The sequence below is a fragment of the Zalophus californianus genome, chromosome 8 (assembly GCF_009762305.2).
Source record: "Zalophus californianus isolate mZalCal1 chromosome 8, mZalCal1.pri.v2, whole genome shotgun sequence".
Lineage (NCBI taxonomy): Eukaryota > Metazoa > Chordata > Mammalia > Carnivora > Otariidae > Zalophus > Zalophus californianus.
In genome coordinates this window covers 18,618,352-18,642,609 of record NC_045602.1, presented here as the reverse complement: position 1 = coordinate 18,642,609, position 24,258 = coordinate 18,618,352, and the positions used below count along the sequence as shown (strand labels likewise).

At 40.8% G+C, this 24,258-nt stretch overlaps 1 long non-coding RNA gene across 1 annotated transcript; it reads left to right on the top strand.

Annotated features, from left to right (window-relative positions):
• The first annotated feature begins 216 nt into the window (after positions 1-216).
• On the top strand, positions 217-2,341 carry LOC113937141. The gene is made up of 3 exons (XR_003524514.2): positions 217-309; positions 1,488-1,603; positions 2,211-2,341. It is a non-coding gene; the product is annotated as an uncharacterized LOC113937141 (long non-coding RNA).
• Positions 2,342-24,258: the final 21,917 nt, after the last annotated feature.

The window sequence follows — 24,258 nt, the reverse complement described above, 5'->3', positions numbered from 1 at the left end:
TCCTGTGAGGAGAGCAAGGAAGGTGTCTTTTGTTATGCTAATTAGGCGACTTTTTGGAATGCACCTGAAGTTGGGGGCTGGTTGCCAGGGGAGCCAATGGAATGATTAGAGAGCAGAACTTTTAGTCACTCCTGGACCCCCTTGGAGGGGAGAGGGCTGGAGGTTGAATCAATCACCAGTGGTCACTGATTGATTTAGTCCATCATGCCTATGTTATAAAGCCTCCATAAAAACTCAAATGAAGCGGTTTTAGAGCTTCTGGGTTGGTGAACACGTGGAGGTGCTGGGAGAGTGGTGTGTCTGGAGAGGGTATGAAAGCTCGTGCCCCTTCCTACGTAGCTATTCTCTCATGTTCATGTGCATGTTTATGTTGTCCTTTGTCATATCCTTTATAATATACCAGTAAACATAAGTAACGTGTTTTTTTGAGTTCTGTGAGCCCCTCTAGCAAATTAATCAAACCTGAGGAGTAGGTCATGGGAACCTCTGATTTATAGTTGATCAGTCAAAGTCGCAGTGACAACCTGGACTTGGGATTGGCATCTGAGGTTGGGGGCAGTCTGGTGGATCTGAGCGCTTAACCTAAGGAATCTAATGCTGTCTCCTGGTAGACAGTGTCAGAATTGAGTTGAATTATAGAGACCAGGTGATGTCCAAGAATTGGTGGTATGGGGAAAACGCTTTATACATTGTAATTGAGGCCCAGAATCATTCACTTCCCAAGATAGTCTTAAGGGATACTCTATTAATCAGGGTGCTCCAGAGAAACAGAGCTAATTGGAGAGATATCTATAGATATCTCTCCAACATATGGACACACCCAGAAATAATGTTTAGACAAATATCTGGGCACTCTGTGATTCAGTCAGGTTGACATAAAATTAACTATCATAAGATATCCAGTCACCTGACTATACCTGCTTTGGATTAAGAATTCTCTTGTTGTTCTTGCAGAACAAGGAGAGTAAGCTGTCAGCCTCCATTTATTAAGAGCCAAGGACATTGCTAAATGGGTATTAAAGTTGAGTGGAGGTTATGTTGATTAGTCAATGTAAGCTTGAAGTTATAGTTCCAGCTATCCATGTAGTCCATAGACCAGTAGCATTGGTAGCACACAGAGGAGAGCTTATTAGATGTGCAGAATCTCAAGCCTGCCTCAGTCCTGTTATATTAGAACCTGCCTTTTAACAAGATCCCCAGGGGATATGTATGCATATTAAAATGTGAGAGGCACTGCTAGTATTTGATCCAACCAGAAGTGCCTATCTCTTTTCCCTAACTAAGTGAAGAAAATATATTAGGGTTCCACCACAGGCTATTTTGGGGATGGATCCTTCTGGGGGCACTCTGCCTGAAGAAAAATAACCGGGCACCCTAGAAAGCAGTGGTTCCCAACCCTGGCTGTACAGTAGCATCACCTGGAGAGATTTAAAAGGAGCCTAATGTCTGAGACACACTTGCTGATAATCTGATTTCATTGGTCTTAGGTCTGACCTGGTCTTGGAGAAGTTTCCAGCCTTTGCAGATGAATACAATACCACTGCTGTAAATGGAGCACAAAAGCCCTTCTCCAGTCTCGCTTCAGTTCTGAGTCATATCAGAGGTGAACCTTTTGAATGCTTATTTTAATTTTTCTTAATTCTGAAGTAATCTTCAGGATGGAGAGAAAATGTGGGCAGCTTGTGGCACTGAGGGAAGAAAGTTCGAAGGACACAATGAAGGAACAAGGCATACACGGGGAAGCAGAGGAAAGTAAAGCCTCATCTCGATTCTTTGGAGAGTAAGAATGTTTTCCCTGAGGAGGCAATGACCCAGCGTGTGTTACTGTTACAGTAACAGTAAAAGGTCCTGGAGGAATGAGCATTTCGTATAAGGAGAACAGTGAAGAGATTCATAGCCCAGCCTAGGAGAATGAGTATATAGATACAGGACCAGAAAAAAGGCAGGGTGCCCATTTCAAAGTCTGGAGGGATGCACATCATTTGTCTTTATTTCCAGCTATGATGGGTGTTTCAAACAGGTGGTTTAAATTAAAGAAAAAAAACACAAAGTTTTCTGGATGGACAGTGATGAGCAAAAGTTCTTTTGCAGAAGGACTGTCATCTGTTTGTTTGGGTTGCTATGGGCTTTTGTTTCATTCTATGGAAACAAATGACTCTATGTCTCTCTGCCAGTTACATTATTAACCATACTGGCATTTTATTTCTAAGTCAAGGGATAATCTGAGGCTGAGCAAAGAGGAAGCATTGAGAAGAGGCCTTGCCACAGGCTGCTGACTACCTGACATTTCACAATGAAGAATCATTGCCTCAGAAATATTCTGAGCTTCTCAACACTCCAATCAGAGAACTGTTCTGATAAAACTCAAAGTAAGTTTGTTCAATCTGCTATCAAACCACAGGTATAAGGAATCATATTCCACGCATTAAAATAACTAAAGCCCACTCCTTTCTTGGTCAGTGACAAAGATGCGTTGGTACACCTGCCAACATCCAAACAGCATCCTGTGTAGCTTCCCAAGTGAACGGTGGGGACTAAATGTTAAGAAGGGCCGTGTGACTTGGGGAGGTAGAGAAGTTATGATGGAAATAGTCGTGGCTAGAAATCGTAAGATATCAAAGGCAACATGCAGATGTTTAAATACCAACATGGTTCAGAGCCCAAGTTGCTGGTAAAGACAAAGACCCAGTCTATTGAGGAGGATAAAGATGAAGGACAGTGGGTTCCATTGAGAGTGGTTGGAAGTACATGATATATCAAAAGAGCAGAGAGTTCAGTGGACTGGTTAACACCAGTTCCAGTGACTTTTAAAAGTTGTCTCTGAAAGTACAATGCCCATGAGCTTGATACCTGATTCTGAGAAGAAAGTATGAGTTCAAACAGCAGGATTGCTTGGGTCATAAGTGTTATTGTAAACACCCATGCCTTTGTCCCAGAGTATGACAGGATTCAATATCTTTATTGCCTATTCAATATCTTTACTGATGGCTGAGATGAAGGAATCGACAATGTGCTCATCAGATTTGCAGACTGTACTAAGTTAGGCAGATTCGCTAATAGCCCCACAAGACAGGAATATAATTTGAACTGATCTTGACAAGATGAAGTGACTTCCTAGTGGGTCACTTTGCACATAAGCGAGGGTCCCAAGCTGTCCACAAGCTAAATACAGAAGTCAAACTTCCCTCACCTTTTCTCTTTTCCAGACCTCCATTAAAGTTCTGGATTACATTCTCGACATAAAAAATGTGAAGGAATCTAAGGAAACAAGAAGGGTTCAAAAATGCACAATGTATGCATAATCAAAGGGAAAATGAGAAATTATGTCCCCGCATACAGAAGGTGCTTAATAGCTGTGTATTCAATGGAGAAGGATGGCAGGAGGGAGGGAGGGAGGGAAGAAGACAGGGGGAAGATAAAAAAAAAATGGTAGCATGGGATAGAACAAATGAGACTCTTATGGGTAAAATCTCTGTGACCTTTAAGGGAAGAATCATTACTCAGAGCTGGAAACAGTAGATATTCATCAAATTAAAACAGGATGGCACCAATTGGTTTCCTGGTGTCCCACTCAGCTTTGAAATTTTATGATACCTGCCTTCATAACTGGTATTTCCTGTCACTGGGAATAAGCAAAAAACCACAGTTGGGATATGAGCCCATGGTTATGGAGAAGAATCGAGATGAGGCTCTACTTATGGAAGGGAAATCACTCCCCCCCCCCCCCCAGTTATTCAGGAAAGGCTTCATGGAAGAGGTGGAATTTCAGTGATTATTTAAAGGATAGACGATAATTGAGAATGGTATTGAATTGGGAAAAGGATAAGGGATACACGTTGCCAGCCAGATTACCAGGAACATTAATTCCTGAGTCTATTAACGAGAAGCTATTAGGATATCACCCTGGAGCAGTTATGTGTACTTTTCCCAAGGTCTTCCAGAGACAATGACTGAATTGTTACATTGTGCTTTTCAGATATTCCAGGGGGACTTTTCTAATCTGGTGACTAGAGAACTGGTTTCACTGAAGTCAAAGAAATGAAATATTTCTTACCTACTCTTTCTCCTCCTTTTCGCTGGACCAGTCCTATTTTAAAAAGAATATAATTTTTTTTTTTGCAAAAATGCTCTAAACCTACTACTGATCAGACAAAATACTACTCGTAATTACTTAGTTATCTGATATTCTAAGAAATGAGTTATTTGCACACACAAGTAGATGTACTGTCCATCAAATCAATTGGAAAGCCTCCAAGAATAGGATCCCTACAGTCTCTAGATTTAAGGTCTGTGAGTTCTTATTCATCTCCAGTTTATCTTTAGCGCATGCATGGAGTGGGACTGAAAATAAACACTTGCCAAAAAGAATGGGGATGCTGCATATTCTATATAAAGGCATCTTGACAGGGACTGTATGCAAAAGTGCATCTAGGGAATATGTCCGTGTAGGGTGTATTCAGAAAGTTACTATTTTGGTAGAAATCTTTGTGCCACCTTACCTGTTCTTTTCCTTAATACTTCCAGGCTAGACTATATTATATTTCCTGATATACAGTCTTGTAAGAATCAGAGCGGTATGATCCACTGTCCCAAAGTTGATTTTTATAAGTCCAAACAAGTATGTGAAAGAGATGCTTTGTTGTAAGTCACCGATGTCTTTTTTTTTCTTAATGACAGCCAAGTGTAAACACAGTTGTTACAGTGTTATAAAGGTCCTTGTTTTGTATGTTTTAACAAAGATTTAAAGATTTTTAACTCCACAGGAAACTCACAAGTCCCTTGTGCAGCACACTTATTTTTATAAAGAGGAGAAACCAGTGCCTTCCTCTAAAGTACACATCCGGTTGGTGGTAAGGCCAGTGTTAAATGCAAGTTCACTTGGGTTTTATTCTAGGACCCTTCTATACTCACACGTCCATCGTCATATTTATGGGAAACCTTCAAATGCCTCTCACCTCTTCAAGGGAAAATGGCTGGCTTAGTCAGTGAGGATGGAGGAGGCTCTTATTCACTAAAAGAGGGGGTGGAGTTGGAGGAGGGGGTCTCCATGGCGACCCCCTCCTCCAACTCCATCCCAGGCTTCAGGGGGACAAAAACAAGAGGAAGGCAAGGTCAGAATGGGGAGCCAGTGGCCAGTAAACCAGTTCTAATAGTGCGGAGCTGAGGGTCCAGAGCCAAAAATCTGAGGTACCAGGGAGCAGTAATCAGATTAATAGATAATATACAAGACAGAAGTAACCTGGGAGATTGCTTGGCAAACCACTGTTGTCTGAAGCCAGCTTTTTTTTTGTGCTGGCTGCTAGGCAGAGGATGAGTGGGCCAGCTCATTTAAAGGGCCAGCCTGGCACAGGCAGGAATCAAAGGAGAACATTCATCAGTGCAGAAGAGAGTGCTGATTTTTATTTTGCTTCCAGACGAAGAGGCAGTTTGGTGAAATAGAAAGGGAACATAGGCTTTGGAGTCAAACAGATCTGGGTGAAACTTCAGCTCCCTTACTCATTTGGTGTGTGGCGTGACTCTGAGCAGATGATCCTGAGCCTCCGTCTCTCCTTTGTAAATGGGGGTTTATGATACCCAGCTGGGTGAGCGTATGTAGTTAGAGTGCTGAGCACATGGAAGGATTTCAGCTTGGTAAATGTGTGTCTCTCTTCACAAATCTCTCCCCTTGCCTTCTCACCTTGCCATCCCTGCCCCGTCTTCCACATACCGTCTGTGTCTGAGATGCACAGTTCGAAAAGAACAGGCGAACAAAGGAGGGGGGAGTTGCTGTGACTTTCGGTGAGTGAGCTCTCAGAGGGGGGAGGAAGAGCAGAGGCACATGACTGTGTTCACTTGTAAGCAGGGCTCGACCTGTCCACGCGTGTGAACATGTTCTGTGTAAGCAGGTGTGTACTGGCTATGCCCTGTGGGGTTAGGTCTGGAAGAGCCTGTTCTGTGTGGAGAATCTCAGTATCACCAAAGACTCATCAGAGGACACGGTGGGTCTGTGACCAGATTAGCCTTCCTAAACCTTCCTTCTTCCCTGCAGAAGAAGCCAATGTGGAGTCCCAAGATTCCACAGATTCTTCTAAAACCCCTTCCCTCTCGCCCCAATGGTTGCCAGAATTCCCCTTCTATCTCAGGTTCACTAATTTTCTCTGCCACCTGAACTTTCCAAAATTTCTCCCTGATTTGCTCATCCTAATTTAGTCAGTCAACCCAGAATTATGGAACACATATTATAAATGCAGTATTGTATAAGGGCCTTGCCAAAAAAAACCCCCAAAAAACAAAACCAACATTGTTCTTGTTTTCAAAGAGTGTATAATCCACGAGGAAAGTCAGGTATTTCATCATTCATCATGATAGCACTTAATTTGTAGGGCTATTGTAACAAAATACCCCAAACCGAGTGTCTTAAACAATAGGAATTTACTGTCCCACACAGCTGGAGGCAACAAGTCCTAGGTCAAGGTGTTAGCAGGGCCTGGCTCCCTCCCTAGAGGCACTAGGCCATGCCCCTCTCCTAGCTCCTGGTGCTTGCAGGCCATCTGATGTCCCCTGACTTCTGCTGTATCACTCCTCTCTCTGCCTTCATCGTCACGTGGCATTCTTCCTGTGAGTGTGCCTCTGTGTCTGAATTTCTCCTTTTTACAAGGACGCCAGTCATGTTGGGTCAGGGGCCCACCCTCCTCCAGTAGGAGCTCATCCTAACTAAATATATCTGCAACGACTTTTTATCCAAATAAGATCATATTCTGAGGCATGGAGGGTTAGGACTTCAATTTATGGATTTTGGGGGACACCGTTTAACCCATAAAGGCCCTTAATGAAAATTAAGGTGGGGGACGTCCGGGGTTCTGTGGAAAATGTGTTCTACTTTCCTCACTGGTGCAGATTCCATAGGTCGCCCTCCTCCCCAAACTCCTGCTTGGCTCCTCTACTCCATGCTGACCTCCCCTCTTTGGCTCACAACCTTCACTGGGCCTATGGCCTTTTTCCTCTACTAGACTCTAAATTCCATAAAAGCAGAAAATATGTCTTCTCCTTCCCTTGTGACTGCCTTGGCAGTAACGAGTCATCAAAGCCACAAGGCTCAGTGGAGTTGGTGACTTGGTGACTTTGCAGCATTCAGCAGAGTGGGGCAAACACCAGTCTTCCCTGCCCTCACCTCCACCCTCTCATGAGTCTGTATCCGGCAGCCTGGCTTCCTTTGGTCCTAAAGCCAACAGGAAATCTCTCACAAAGCATACACCCCTCCAGAACCCTGTTCTGTGGCAGGGACACTGAGCAGAATACTGGCAAGAGGCACCAGCAAATGTCTCAGCACCTGGACCACTCCGTGTGAAGAAAGCACGGTAGCAAACTACATGATTCATTAATGAAAAATGACAACATCATCAGAGATCCTAATGATATCCTTACAGATCACAGGGTGTACATAGAGCATCCTTGCTTTTAGCAGGGAGATCAGATCCAGGAATATATTCATAGAGCTGTTAGTGTTTTGACACATAACATGGAATGAGGAGAAAAAAAAAAAACCCATACGCATCTTCATTTGCATCCATAAAAAAGTCCAAGAAAATATATGTACTTAATCTATAATATTCACCTATTGTATAGAATATTGAGCCTGATTACAAACTTATGCTTCTGTGACCTTTTTGAATAAATAATTGGGTTTTGTGGACCTGAGGTTAGAGATCCTGGATGCTCCTAAGACAGCAAAGCAGATGGTGCATTAATAACGGGGGTATTAGGAGGATCGGCTTCCCAATTCTAGTGTATTCATTAATACACTTTAGACAGTTTAATTGCTTCCTGAAACACTAATTGAAAGAGGTTCATTTGCAAATGCCTAAGTTCTAATAATATAAATCTGGCACGGTGCCACAGAAGCCCCTTAAATACTATTATAAGATGAATTGTGGCATTTAAATAAAGGCAGCTACATTTTTAAAATAAAATTGGTACAGTGAAACATAGTGTATAGAATTTTTTCAGAGTAGGAAAAAGAAAGCCCAGTAGGTGCTGAATCTTTCCAATATTGGGGTTTATGAAATACTCACCAACATCACGCTACTTGAACCTTGGGATTGGGAACATCTGGTAGACTCTGTGACTTCAGCAGCACAAAGCAGAATGTTCTCGTTTACATAAACTCATTTCCTGGCGGGATAGCTCTGGAATCTGTTATTTCAAGAGAATAATGTGACTAAATGTTACACCTCTGGAAGAAGGATTTTCCCCTTAGAATCATGCTGCCTACTGACCTTCCTTAAGTTGTATTTCATGCCTTTATAGGCATACTGATTCTCCACACACTTCCGCAGTGTTTACTAACCAAAACTCTGAGCAGTAGGCTAAGAAGACATAAGCAGTTTGTTTCCATGTGAAAAAAATTAATACGGATGGATCAGCACCAAGATTTTAGTAATTTTGATTCCTTTGGTGGGGTAATTCTTAAATGAATGGGCATGAGTGTTGGCTGGATTGCTTATTGGCTGATAGAGCTATGGGTAATCTATGAACCTGTACTGGATAACAGCGATCACAAGTGCCAAGTCTTCCATCAATGAGTGGGCCCTTTGATGGTTTCCTTTACTTCTGTGAAGCAGGAGCAAGATACTTGACATAAATGGTCATTGAATAACTTCTAAGAGCTGAACACAGTTTGGTGCCCAGGACTGTTCTGGGAAGAGTGGAAGTCTTTGAGGAAAGACAAGTGAGAGCCACGGACAAATATAAGGCATGGCTTGGTGTTTGATGGGCCAGCGAGTGAGGGGTGCACCTGCTTCTTTTCAAGCAGACAAGTGGCATTAAATAGGTGGGAGAAGGGCCTTTCTGGGGACTTTGTGATAAGACCAAGGAGCTCTTTTGTGTCAGGAGCTCCTGTACGTTTCAGGGGGGGATAGTTTTCCTCAAGAAAATAGGAAATGACTTGTTGCATTTGAAATTTTTTCTCATTCCCATTGATTGCTGTCCAGGTGTAAATCTTTCTCACTTTTCTACTTTGAGTCCTACTTGTGGCAAAGACTAGCTGGCTTCTGATAGTGTCTATGTATTAAATGTACATGATTCCTGCAATACATTGTACTGATTGTGCCTTTAATTTTATTATGCCCTTAATTCCAGTTATAATTTAAATTTAGAGGCAAACTAAATTTTTTATTTAACTATTTTAAATATAAACAACAAAATGACTTATCTCTCCCTTATCTCTTCACCCCCTTGGCCCTATATTCTTGCCAGGCATTCTGACTTTAATCAGATATTGAATGTAGTACCTACCACAGAAGCAGTTATTGCAAAATAACTTATTTTATCCTCTCCTTATCCCGTCTTCTGTTTTCTTCTCCTTTTTTTCTCTTGCCTTTATCCCAAGAAATGATCACAAGTAGACCCTCAGTAAACTTTGGTTAAATTGACTTGGAGATAAATGTTCTTGAGAATGAATTAAAGGAAAATCAACTATACTTCATCCTAGGCTAAAGAGGTCCTAAGTCCAGGGGTCCCCATGTTTGATTTAGTTGCTGGATATGTGGAAATGTTGGTTTGACATCCTGCGAAAGGACAAACTTTGAGAGATGATTTAGCCCTCTTAAACAGATATATAAATATATTGTAATCATTATTAGGGCCAGAAGGAAAATAGGACCCTGCTGGTTCACAAAAGCCAACATACCTTCTCTTTTGTATGTCTAAAAATCTTCACCCTGATTTCTTTCCATTTTGATATGGCTCCTCATGGCCTATTTCACTGCATACCCACAGACCTCTGGCTAAGCTCAGAAATGAGGCATGTCTCCAAATGAACCACCTCCTTCCTCATCCCTTTCTTTATTCCCTCTCTCAGTGAACTCTGAAAATCCCTAGTTATTCTCAGCCCCTCCCCTCTCTCATCATACCCTCAATCTCATTGACCACTAATTTTTGCCTGTCCTATCTCCTCAGCTTCTACCTCATGTTCTCCTAATCCTTTCTTCACACTGGTTCCCAGGTGAAATTCCTAAATGTGAAATCTGACCCTGTCACTCTTCTCCTGCTTAAAATCTGCAGCATAAAGTTCAAATGCTTTAAAAGGGTATTCTTCCTTCAAAGCTGCCCAGATCTTTTTTAGTAGTGGAGTTCTGTTCCCTATTCCAAGTTCCCTATTCCCTCCTTTAGGCCTCTATGGAGACTTTTGAGTTGCTCTGTTATAATAGGATTCACAGGCTATAATTACTTGTTTATTTCTCCATCTCCCTAATAGTCGGCCCTTGGAGGCAGAGCCCCAGTTTTGTTTTTCTTTTAAGTTTTTCTATCCTCATCACTTGCCAAAAGATGGGCGTGTATTAGGTGCTCCATAAATGACTATTGACTGTAATTGAATGTAACAGGAAGTCTGTTTGATTTTTGGTGAGAAAAGAAACTTGACAGAATAAGACCCATATAGTGTCAAAGAGGAGTCAAAGATACGTCACATTAGAAGGTATGGTGCTGAATATTTGAGAGCTCCATCCATACACAGATGTGTACACTATAGAAACCAGACCTTTGCTAGCTAAGATCTGTATGATTTTGTGGCTCAGAACTTCATAGCTCCTCTGTTTAAAATAACTAGCTCTCTCTATATATTTCTGCATGTATGTACATTGAAATATGGCTCTATGTCTTCAAAGACTGAGAATGCATCTTGAAATATATAAACAGTGATACATTTTAATGAATATAAAAAGTTATCCAGGTAGGTTACTTGATCTCAAATGTACTTTTTTCAGCCTGCTAAATCCTATCCAGCCAAAGTTAAAAAGTCTCAAATTACCCTTTTTAGGAAGATACCTTTTGTATTATAATGCAGTTCCGTAAGTAATGTATTGTTTGCTGATGAGAAGTTCACATGATACTGTTTTAGGTAAGGACCCTGAGAGAAAAGGGTTTGGAGAACTGGATCCTAGACCTTAGGGGTAACAATATGATTAGCTGATACTATGGTGTGGGGAGGCATAAAGAGGGGGGTAAGGTCTTAGACAGATTTTGAGTCAAGTTTTGACTACCACTATGTTGCTTTATTTGCTTTTGAAATATTGTGAGATTGTCTCTTGTAATTGGTAATTAGTGAAAGCAGATTCAAGTGATAAGAACGCATTTAAACACGGGTAAGGGCAAGGTAAGGGTGAGGGTGCTTTAAGGTTAGATACTTTAGGATATGGAAGTCCCAGGTTTTCGTGGTAGAACTAAAAGTGTCATCTCTAAAGAATTAACTGCTATAAATGTTACTGACTTGGGTCCTTGGCCTCTCCAAATAATAGAAATTGACTGGGGCCAAGTGGAAATTCCAGGCGAGACTTTTATTGGGGCTCATGCTTGCGCACAAGGGAGACAGCAAAAGGGAAGGAGTCCTTCAGGCTGACTCCATGAACAAAGGCCAGGGAAAATTTTTTTAAAGAAGCTAAGGTGGGAAAGGAAAATGCCTAAGCATGTAGAGGTGGGGGTTGACACAGTAGACAGAACATGCTCTGTCATGTATCATAAGTCTCATTAGCATGTTGAGTCTCCAGCCCTGGGCATGATTTTTAGCCTTATAATGAGGGGAAACTTTAGTGAAAGGTCAGTGGTGGTCAGTGCTTGTCAGTCCCCCTTAGTAAGTATCTTCCTTCCACATTTCTGCAAGATATGCTAGTCAAGAGGCATAGAGTTTCAGCTATCAAGGTTTCACAGTAAGGATTGAGGAGACCTGAGTCCAGTCCCTGCTCTGTCTCATAAACACCAAATAGCCACAATCTCAACTGCACGTAAAGCATTGATTTAAGGATTTTCACTAATGTTTGAATCAGATCAAGAAAGACATTTGAGGATTCAAAAGTTATATCCATCAGAAAGGAATCAGAGCATAAAATGTATGTCTTTGATATTGATAATAATTCCTAAAACATTCTAATAGAAAAATTTAAAGTCAGTTGCCCTAGACTTATATTCATTGATGTAGGTATGACTACATAAGGAAACTATTAACCATTAGTTAACTATTGATCCATTCATTCCCAAACAGAAACCAAGTCCCCCCTACTTCAATTTCTATCTCTCGTATACATGTATACATATAGTGTAGATCACTAAAATCTACAGTAAATAATTTCATCTCAGCTTGTTTGCATTTTCCTTTGTACAAGTCTTGAAAGAATTAGTCTGAGAAATCTAATATCACAATTGAGAGTGAAAGGAGGCATGTTGAGACTAGAAATAAGATTATTTTTGAGGACTTGGACTGAATTATCTGTGCATGCAAGTAGGTACCTCTTTCATACTCTTTAAAGCAAGTTCAAATAAATTCCTGCTAGGGGATACTTCTTAGGACTTGTCTCTACTTGAATCTAGTGAAATCTCTCTTTTAAATAATCTCACGTTTCACACTGAACACTTAAGCTGGTTTTGTGTCGGAGACTTTGTCATATTTAATGTGCCTAAATATCTCAATCCCCTTCCTATTTTGGGGGGGCATTGCACTTGATGAGTCTTAGTGGAAGGTCCACACTGGAATTTAAAGGAAGCAAGAGGCTCCATTTCCCCTTTCCGTTGTTGAAAAGGTGAATCTTACCTAGTAGGCTTCACCAACTGGCTGCTCCTGTCCCAAGACACAGAGATGTAAAGACTATTTGGAATTTATTTCCATGGTGGTGGCATCCAGTGTCAGCAAGAGCGGTATCAATCACTGGGGTCCTCACTGTACTTTTCCTGTGACTTGATTTCGGTGCTGATTTCGGTTCCCTCTTCTTTCTTAATTTAGCTAAGAAATGTTTTTTAAGATTATTAAAAAAAATGACCTCATGACCATTTTTGGCCAATTTATATAATTCAGGTCCATTCTGCCCCATGCATACTTTTTGTCCTTTCGCATGATATGTGTAGAATAATATATGCATTCTTACGTGTCCGATGTAGTTTTAAATAAATGGACTTCTATTAAATTTTCCTTGGTAAAATTGTTGTATTTGTGAGCTGTCACTACTTGAATGTAATGGAATGACTTTGAAGTCATCTCAGATTTTACCCTGGCTCCTTTCCTTTCTCACAACTAATGCCCTAAATCTGTGAGAGTTGACTAGAGTTAAACTTTATAAAAGAGTACAGTTTGTTCCGTTTTATATTTTGGTGTGTTGAATTATCACTTGACATTATTATCTAATCTGGGTTATGTTTAAAAGTCAAAGTCATTAAATATTTTAAGCTTCCTCTGAGGTTTGTCTTTTCTTATTAGGGCTGGGGCATGGAGAAAATGTACATCTGAAAGAAATTGGTAATGAAGATGCCAAATCTCATGGGGAAAAAGGGTCAAGTTCTTATGTAAGACAGAAAAATTCTAGCTCGTATAAAGATGAACTAAAGAGAACTTGATTCCAAGTCTGAGACTTTCAAGGAGATTTAGAGGTCAACTTTTCCTCCTCCTACCTAACTGTGTAGATAAAGTCTTAAAAAAAAAAAGGCTCAAGAAAAATGTGAAGCTGGAGGAGGGGACTGGAAAGAACTTAGCAACTTACAGGTCCTGACAGTGGTGTCATTGATAAATCTTTAAAGCCAAATCAGTTTTAAAACCTGTTACGTTGTAATAGAAATCCAGCTTTCTTTTTGGTGATCTGTCTTAGACTAACAGAAAAAAGGTCAGAACTGGGCTGATCAAAATCAATCAGGCTGTAAGAAAATGCTACTCCAGATTTGCCTGCTGGGGGCATTGTCTTAGATGACAAGTCCAGCCAGCCCTCCAAAAATGGTTCAGCTGTGAGGCAGGCTGCCCACCCTACAGCGTGGACAGATACAGTTCATGTGTTTGTGTATCTGCTCTGAGAGGATATTGAAAGAGTTATTTCCTCTTTTCTTTCTTTTCCTTCCTTTCTTTCTCCCTCCCTCCCTCCCTCCCTCCCTCCCTCCCTCCCTCCCTTCCTCCCTCCCTCTCTTCCTCCTGCCTGCTAGGATTTGGCTATACTTCATCATTTTTTTTTAATTGGATTTTTAAAATATAGTCCTAAAGAACATTTGGATGACAGTGGGCAAATCCGACTTTCTACATGGCTTCAAGTAATTGATGTGACAGCTTTAGACAGACATATTGATTAATAATTCTGTCCCTGGCAGTAAGTATCCCCACCAAGCCAGTTTCCATTTTATTATCGTGAAAATATGTAATCTGCATAAAATTAAAGCTGTTATGTACTTGAAACATTGTCTGCTCAAAGATGCTTATTGTAAAAAACAGCCATGGCTGAGGTTGCTACCCTGTCTCTCTCTCTTTCTCTTTTCTTTATTCAATCCTAATTTTTCCTCTCTCCACTTCAGAACTGTATTCCCTTGTCATTATTCCTTCTGAACCATTCTATTATCCATCTTAGGCATCTCTTTATGGAGCCAGAAATGATTCTGAGTGTGAACATTAGGTGTTCATGTCACCACCTCTGCTGAAAACCGAACTGTTAAATTATGAATTTGTGGTCTCGTTTCACACCATAGTAGCCCAGGCTAAAGCACTCCCATAAGAAATGTCAGTTTTCATCTAAATGCACTCAACAGTAAATGTCTTCTCCCTGGAGCATGCCCTATTTGTTGAAAAGAGACACAGAAATTTCAGAGTTCACATGTACTTCAGGATCACACAGCTGGTTTAAAAATTAGTGCATTTGGAATAATGAATGGCTGACTGGAGGCATTCTGCTGTTAAGTATGGTCCAAAATGTTCTTGACAACCAGACTGTTAGAAAATTTTTCTAAAATTCTTAGATGTCAGGGTATTTGGAAGACAGACCCAAACATCCAGGCTTGTGACACGTCTGCGCTAATATATTGTGAATATTAAATGAGTTAAAAGATGAAGTATCTACAATTGTATCTCATACACAGTAAGTGCTTAATAAAATTATCTGTTATTATTGTTCCTTATCTTAGTCCAATGACTCTTATCTTGCATTAGGGTATTTAGCAACTGATATTAAAATTTACATTATGGTCATGCTGGAGAATAATGTAATTTCATGAATTAGGTGATTTGTAGGGCTGCAGAAAAGGATTGCTTAAGGAACAAATAACCTTATGAATTCAGGAAAGGTGCCTCTTAAGCCTTTCATTCATACTTACTGGTTCTTAGAGGATAAATACAACTCCAAACTTGAATAGAACCCAGATAGAACCCTATTTGGAAACATGGATCCAGGTTTGCAAAGTAGCTCATGCTTCAGTTAGAAATGTCCAAGACTTGACTAGTGGGCAGACCTTTCTCTGCTGGTTTAAACTTCCATGGGGACTGCCCTATCTTTTAACTGGTGACTGAAAAAGAATAAGTAGATACACACAGAGTGATTTTCAGCAAGGCAGTCAAACACTGAAAATGCAGGAAGAGACTGTGGGACAAGAGCAGATAAGGAACACCCCAAATGGTCCAGTCCCAGCCCTCCTCCTACCACAAAAGGTGGAAATTCTTTGAGGTCTGTTAGTTTATCTCCCCCGTGAAACTACGAATTCTGTGAGAATAGCTGCCGTGTCTTAGATTCACACTGGACCCAGGGCCAAGCAGAGTGCCAGGCACAGGTAGGCAACTGCCAAGATTGAAGCTATGGAGACTTACTGTCAGCATATTATCAGAGGGACACCAGAGAGAAAGGACATAGGAGGAGATAGATGATCTGGGCTCCTGTTAGTACATCCACATTTTTGAGCTTAGACAGGTTTGCTTCATGTTTAAGCTACGTCTACAACTAGGATCACAGCTACAGCACTTTGTACATAGAAGGTATTTATTCCCTTCTGTAAAAGAAATGAATAAATAAAAGAAATGCATTAAGACATTTAGAACTTTGCTTAGATTTTTCTTAAGTTTCTCACCTGAAGTAAAACCCACATCACCACAGAGACTCTTGGAAACATTTTCCATGACACTTAGTGCACTGAGTCCCATTCCATGGTAGTGGACTAGAAGGCAGGTGATTGGGGTTCAGGCCCATATTTGTGTGACCTTGACCAGTTTCATGAAGAATGATCCAGAGTGTGACAAAAAGAAAATCAACCCAAGCCAATGGAAATGCCTCAGTTCTGTCCCAGTGAGGCATACTGGCCTCACTGGGACAGAATTGGAATTTCTGAGTAAATATCTGCTTTGGACACTATCATATTCAGAAATTCATTTCTTCAAAATATTTATTGAGTGCCTATACTGGGCCAGCCATTGTTCTAGGTGCTAGGACATAGCAGTGGACAAACCTGGCTAAGTCCCTGCTCCTAGAGCTTATAATCTAGGAGGAGGAAGAGAGCATTATCAAGTAAGCAAGTAGCTGTAAAGTATGTCAAATAATAGAAAGTACTCTGCAGAACCACAGAGCAGGGCACGGGGCAGTGGGGATGGGGCTTAGGGAAAGAGATACTCCTCAATGGGAAGACCTTTCAAGTAAATTGACCCTTATTTAAGGACCTAAGGGAAGTGAGAAACAAGACTCATGGGCTTTCAGGAGTCCAGTAGTTGGAACAGGTCACTTAAAAGAGGTTGGATATTCAAATAAAGACTTGTAGTTCAGTAGCTGAATATTGTAATCTTCAGGACTGGAGATAGATACTTTGAAAATCAACCAATGGGAGGCATTTTGAGTCATGAGGTGACATGTGTCATCAAAAAGAATGTGTAGATGGAAATGGAAGGGACTGAGCCCATAGGAGCTGCAGATGTGGAGGTTGGGGACATGAAAGGAGAGGCCTAATAGAGACTCAGAAGGAGTAATTAGTGAGATAAGTGAAGCAGGACTGAACAGTGGCTCAGAAACCAAGGGAAAAGATAAAAATATCTAAAAACAATTAAATAATTAATACTAAATCAATTAAATGTAAGGTTAATAGCTGACATCAAATAGATTGATATCCGGCATGTCTTATTTCAGTATAACCACAGCTAAAAGGCTTTGTAATTTTCTCTATATTATTAAGCAATAATTTCCAGCATTGGGAAAGTAATATTGATGTCTCTGAGGCATTTCCATTGGCTTAAATGGAAACCAAATGTTTTTATCTGGAAGTGACATGAGAATGCCTGAAAAGTCTTTGAGCATTTAGCTGCATTTCCAGGGAGGCATGCCTGGTCCTTGACGGAGTTTGGATTGATTGATTTAATTCTCAAACATGCTTCAGTGTTAGCAGAGATTGAAACAGTTGTCTTACACCCACCATCTGGGGCTGGTGTCCCAGATGGAGTGCGAGTTCTGATAACATTAGGTGTCTTCAACTGGGGCTGTTTCTGGAGACAGTTAACAGGAGAGGGTTCATGTCAGCACAGGAGAACTTAAGAATGAATAAGGAAAACAAACTGTGATCATAAATGAGTTTTCTGGGGAGAACATGCAGTAATTTGTTTGACGACCTGAGAACCTACTCGGTGTCACAGAGTATCACCAACCAGTATTGTCAGGTTGAACAAAAACAAGAAGGGAGAATACAGTCAAATTAAGTGAAACAAACAAACAAACAAAAAAAACAGGATACAAAGTTATATTATTTATGGGGCATTAAGGGAAAAAAAAGGTAAAAAATTCATGTATGAAGAAACTGGAAGAAAAGGAACTTAGGGAACTAGGAAATATTCTAATTCTCAACAATTTCCCATTTTTTTCCCCCAGTTTTTCTAATTTGAGTGTAATTGACTTTTATACCAGGAAAGTAAACTTTCATGACAAGAAGAAACTGGAAACTTTCTACGTTTATTTTTGCTTTAACTTCCTTTAGGGGCAAAAAAATAGTGCTTATTCCGTTATCCTTTCATGGAGTTTATACCCTATTTATGAAATTCAACTTCATCTATGCTAATGGTTGTGAAAATCAGGCAGTCACCCTACCTGCTATCACTGTGGATTGCCTGGGGTGCTGCCTTCTCAAGCTGCTGTTTTATTAATGATCTTGAAACTGAGAGACTAAGGGATGAAGAAGTGTTAAAAAGACTTACTGATATGCTACCAACATTTGCCAAGAAAATGAAATCCACTAAGATGAGAAAGCACTGGGGAGGCCGAGGAGAAGCCAAATGTTCCATGTTCTGCGCCTCTGACCTCTACAGTCAAGATTTCTAAAGACCAGCCTCCCCTGGCCAGACTTGGGCTGTCTACCCTCTCTGCCTGTATGCAGACAGCAGTCCTCTGAGACATATGATTTGTCCTTGACGAAGCTTGGGTTGATTGATTTTATTTTCAAACGTGTTTCAACTGCCGCACAGTTACAATTTGGGAGGGGGAGAAAAAAGGCTTGAGGCCTCATCATACTGTTATTAATTTTTTTAATAAAGGAGAAAGATTATTCAAGATATGATTATCCGGTGGCCCAGTTTGCCTAAGTTAAATTACATATAATTAATATGTTAAGTTTTATAAAATTAAAAAGCACTGTTAAATGATTCCAGGATCTTTTTTTTTTTTTTTTTTTCCTTTCAGGCTACCTGCAGCTATGGTGTCACTACTTGTTTTATTTAAACTGAAGAAGACAGTGTGTGTGCTGAGGCTGTCATAGACGCCAGCTACAAATTAAACACCAGAAATGGAATTGTGGTCAATGTGGTCTATAGTTGGGTATTTCTATAGAGAGTCATTGTCGGGGCCACTTTGCAGAGAGATGCCTAGGCCTTTGGGATCCCCAAGACATACTTGGTAAAACAAGACTATGAAGCAAGGTCAATGAAGCATCAAAAGAGTTCACTCAGTTTTTAAAATAGCGGATGTCTTCCATTGGTAAATAATCAAAGGGGATAGCAACGACCTGAAGACTTATATTACTAGGTGGGTGGTATCAAAGCTGGGGTCCAGTTACCCTCGTTTTGACAGAGCTGAAGGAACTGGAGGGATGACCGGGGAAACTGCAGTAGCAGAGGGAACAGGTGGTAGGCATCATGATCTATTGAGTGCTTGGCAGTATACGGCCCACATTTTAGAAACTCTCTTATGTCCTGCCCACTGGTGGTCTCTTGAGTGGGTGGTCACTTCTCACCTTCATAGATGAAGAAACGGAAGCTGAAAGAGGTTTCATTATTTGCCCGAGGGAACAGTGCCCATAAAGCTTTCCAGCTGTGAGTCCAGAATTCCCTTAAACACTACAGTAGTCCGGACTTTGACTTTATTAGATTCCATGTCCTTATATTGCTGAGTTCTTTATTCCTACTTTTTAAAACTTTCTGAGGGACTTCTAAAAACTTTTTTCTGTTGTCTCATCCTGAGCATCTGCAAACAATCAACACCTCTAAAATGAAATTCACCCAAAATAGCAAGGCCGTCTAGTACAATGAAGCCTAAAAAAGGCACACCTGGTATTCTTGAAAAATAAGTTCTGTGTTTGATGGATTTAAATTGGACTTCAATAATAGACATATTCAGTCATGTTATGTTTGACCTAAAAATCACCTCGAAGTTGTCAGATGTACCTTTCTGAAAACTTCCATCAGATAGTGTGTGCTGATGTGATTTACTGAAGGAGGTTTGACATGAATGGCTAAATTGTCAGAAGTAATGCAGTGATTTTTAAAAAGTGTGTTCCCCCCTATCACGTGGAAATGGTGAGCTTTATTAGCATAAGTGCCTGTGCCGAGGCCATCAGGCTTTCTCCAAATGCCCAGCAGTCTAATTGGATGGCTTCTAATCCAGGACTGTTTAGACTCCTCATCACTTCCTACTCAAGAGCTCTGATTGATTGGACAGTGATGAGTTAAAAGGATTTTCTCAGAAAGTGTGTCCCTAGGCTTCCATACGTCAATAGCCGAAGGAACAGGGCCTGAGGAAGCCCGCGAGTGAGACTCCCAGCTTGTCTCTTGTTCCTGAGAATTATACTCTCAGCTTCTCATAATGGAATAAGATGATTTTCGCATCTCCTTTGTTGCTTATCGACCTGCTCCATCTGTTGCTGTCCTTCAGTTTCCTAACTTAGAATCCCCTTCTCTGCTTTTCCCACCAGAGGTCCTGCTTCCTTCTCTCACAGTAATTAGTTAGACTTTTCATTATTCATAATAAACAATCAAGGATATGCCAACACTGAAGTGGAGCCTGTTTTGCATTGATTCATTAAGCAAATACTTACTGAACCTGCACGAGGCACTGTTAGAGGCACTAATGATAAATCAGTGAGGAAAAAGGCTCATGAAGCTCATGTTCCTGGAGTGGGATCAGATAACAAACAGATAACAGACTAGAAGGTCAGACTGTGATAGGTGCTCTAGAGAAGAATAACACAGGGGCGAGGGGATGGAGGTGCTCGGAGGAGATGCCATTTTATTTTGATGATCAAGGAAGAACTCATTTATGACACTTGAACAGAAACCTGAAGGAAGTGAGGGGAATTCATCTGGGTATCCGGAAAAGAGAGTCCTTGACTGAAGGATCAGCAGGTGCAAGGGGCCTCGGAACAGGAAGGAGGTTGCTGTGGCTGCAGGGGAATGAGCAAGGGGAAGCAAGTTTGGAGGACAGGCCAGGTGGAAAGCTGGATCATGTACGGTCTTGTAGATCACTATAAGGGCTCGGGCTTTTACCACAGTGATAAATGATGCCTCTGGATGGGTTTTTAGACAAAGAGTGATGTAATCTGACTCTTATTTTAAAAGAATCACTGTAGGTGCTGAGATAAGCATAGACAAGGTGAGGGTAAGGAAAGAAGTGGGGAAACATGTGCACTAACCTATGAGAAAGATGATCATGGCCTTACATCAGGTGGAAATAACAGAGGTGGAAAATTCAGTTGCATGTGGATGTATGTTATGGCAGTTCTCTTAGGAAAGCTTGAAATTAGTTATTGCAAATGTTTTCGACTTCTCCACCTCCCCAGATTGTCACGTCCAGCAAGAAAGTTTCCAATCTTGTAGATGTCCCTGACTCTTCTATCTCAGGTCAGAAGCTACATGATACCATCAAGAAGAAGGAAATAAGGTTGGTGATTGGTAGTCCTAAAGTGAATCCTGATTCAACAGATTCATGACTAGGGGAGAATTACTTTCCTCAGCTTTCTTCATCTACAACATGGAAATGAGAGCATCATCCATCTCTTGGGTTTGTAGTAAGATTAAATGACATAAATTTATGGAAAGTATTTGGTGTAGTAACTGGTGTTTTGGCAGAGTTCAATCAATGCTAGCTATTGTTATCGAAATTATTTTTAATTATTATTATATGCACATTCTTACTTCTAAGCCTTCAGTGAAGGCCTAACATGTTCTATTCTTCTTGGAGTCCTGAAGCTTTCCTTATCAGCGTCTGAAGCAGTGCCCATCTGCTACACTTCTGTCTCAAGTACATTGCTTACAGCATCTATGAATGATGACCCCCCTGTTCTTCCTCCTTTCCTGTTCCTTGTGAGCAGTCCTCTCTCTCACTTGAGTTTTCACTTTAATGAAGGTTGCTTCTCTCTCTTTTATTTCCTGGGTATATCTGGGAGCCTCTTCACTCTTATTTCCTGGATTTCAAACTCATGCCAACAAAGCCTGACTCTGAGGAATACTCATTAGATCCTTGTATCTGCTTAGTTTCACTAATGCCCCTTTCCCATCCTTTACTCTTTCCAAGCTTCCCCTTTCTGTTTCTCTTTTCTTTTCAATCCATAGCCAGTCCAGATAGGCTGCCAGAGCCTTGCTGGTTGACCCCTCCCAGGCCCTGCTTGCTAAGCTACCAGTGCAGCCCCTATTCTGTCCCCTTCTCTCAAGTTCTGGGTGCAGTTCCCCTTTGCTACGCCTTGGCTGTCTTGTATGGATGGGTTTTTGGGAGTGGATGCCTGGGAGGAGGAGCATGTCCAGTGTCTTTGCCTGCCAGGTATTTTCTTGTACCAGTGAGGAGATCACTAAATCCTAGATATGTTCTGATGAGCCCCCACCTTCTTCTTTGCTTGCTAGCAGAATCAAATATAAGTGCTGCTTTTGGGCTTCACCCTGCCCGAGTCTGATGGCCCCATTCTACATTTCTGCTCCTTGGGGACCTAATTATTCTGATGGTCTTGCAGTTCCATAAAGCTGGGTGTGATCGTTTTATTTTTATTATTTTTTTAAGATTTTATTTATTTATTTATTTGACAGAGAGAGAGCACAAATAGGCAGAGTGGCAGGCAGAGGGAGAGGGAAAAGCAGGCTCTCCGCTGAGCAGGGAGCCTGACACAGGGCTCGATCCCAGGACCCCGGGATCATGACCTGAGCCGAAGGCAGACGCTTAACCTACTGAGCCACCCAGGTGCCCCTGGGTGTGATCCTTTTAATCTTATACTTTATAAAGTGCACTGTGATCCTCCCCAAACTTTGGGATTCATCAATGAAAATAACAACACAGTATTAACTTTTCTCTATTTCACATTTTTGTGATTCCTTTTTTTTAAAAGATTTTATTTATTTATTTGACAGAGAGAGAGATAGCGAGAGCAGGAACACAAGCAGGGGGAGCGGGAGAGGGAGAAGCAGGCTTCCTGCCGAGCAGGGAGCCCGATGTGGGACTCGATCCCAGGACCCCGGGATCACGACCCGAGCCGAAGGCAGACACCCAACGACTGAGCCACCCAGGTGCCCTGTGATTCCTGATGATGGCACTTGCATTCTAGTCGCGTTCCACAGAAGACTCATGAGCACTAACACACACTCAATTTTTATTACAAAAGAAGATAAAAGAGGGTCCTCAAGAAACAGGATGTCATTAAGAATTATTATGGAGAGTAAAACCTTATTTTTAGGATGTGACATTGGCATCCTGTAATTCCCTGTTTTTTTAACTTAAAACTTGCATTTTTTACTTTATTTTTTTATAAACAGACAAAAGTATTTAAATAGCACTTATCATTTGTGATGTGCATTTAGTCCCATTCTGTTATTCAGACAATATCTACAACACAGAAATCTTTATGGAGAGAGACAAAAATAAATGCATTTTCTCCCCTCAAGGAGTTTCCTCTCTGGCGGGTTAAAGGCAGATTTAAAATAACTTATGATTGTGCAGTTTGAATTCTCATTATTCCATGGTCAAGCTAGGGCTCTTTAATAGATGCTATATCTAGACCAGTGGGAGAAGGGCTGAAGAAGCTTCTGGTGCATCTCTCTCTTTGCTGGCTGAGCAAACAGCTTAATCCTTAGTTTTTCCACCTGTCTTCTTCAGAGTGCCAATAAGTCCCCACCCATTCCCCCAACCTGGCCAACTGTGCTGGGCTGGGTTTGTGAAGTGATTACATATGTTACCAAGAAAATTATTGGGATGTCAAATGGTGGTGTCATCTTTCTGGCAACATATTCTTGAGCAGATTGTGGTCTAGTGACCTACAGGCACATCATTCAAGATGCCGGTTCCACTGCTGGTCCATCCCCTACCTTTGTCTCCAAGCTGGAACGCAATCTGGCAACGGAGAAGTACCAATAGATCCAGAATTCTATTTCTTCAGCCTTTTTCTAGAGCTGCTGCTCCCGGATTGTCAGCCATGCCCAATACCTGGCAAGGTGACGCTTGACCCATATAGATTAATTGCCTTTTGTCCTTCTCCATCAACTTTTCACATCCCACACAAGAGCTTCTCCCTTCAAGTGCAGTAAACTCTACAAAAATTGAAGAGGGATGACAATTTTCTTAAAATAGTTTGAATCATGATTTTTAAAAATATTTTAAACCACAAAATAAATAAATACTTAATATACATTAAAGTATTTGCTCAGAATAGTTCCTCTTTCCCCCGCCCCGATATCAAATACTTTCCTGTCGTTTTCTCTTTTCTTGAGATAATTGTGTGTTTGTGTTCTTGTATTGCCCCAGGTTTTTCATGTCCCTTTGAAGTAGACCTAGTTTGATATTCTAGATGAATATTATGTTTATTTTAATTACATAAAACATAATTCTTTTCAAAAGTCAAAAGCATGTTTGAGCTCCGCAAAGCCTGCCTTACACACATCCAGTATGAAAGTCTAGCTTGTGTAATTTATTAATATATAATCTTCCATTCATTCCCTCTATGAATTATTATTGTGTATCAAGTAAGGTATGATGTTAAGCAATAAGAGGCTAGAAAGATAATCAAACAGATCTTGTACTGTATGACGAGAAACATACAGTGTGAAAGTTAGTATAAAGTTGAAGATGGCAAATGCCCAAAGAGAGATACTTAAAAAGTGTTATAGAGAAAAGTGGGGTAGTTAATATTCCTTTCTTTATTTTAAGATAAGGGAAACCTTTCCAGTTTTTTCACTAATTATTATTGCTTGCCTGTAAAACTCATTTTCATGAACTCATTTTTAACATAACTACTGCATCTACATTTGCGCAGGGAAACAATTTTAGAACCATTCTCTTAGGA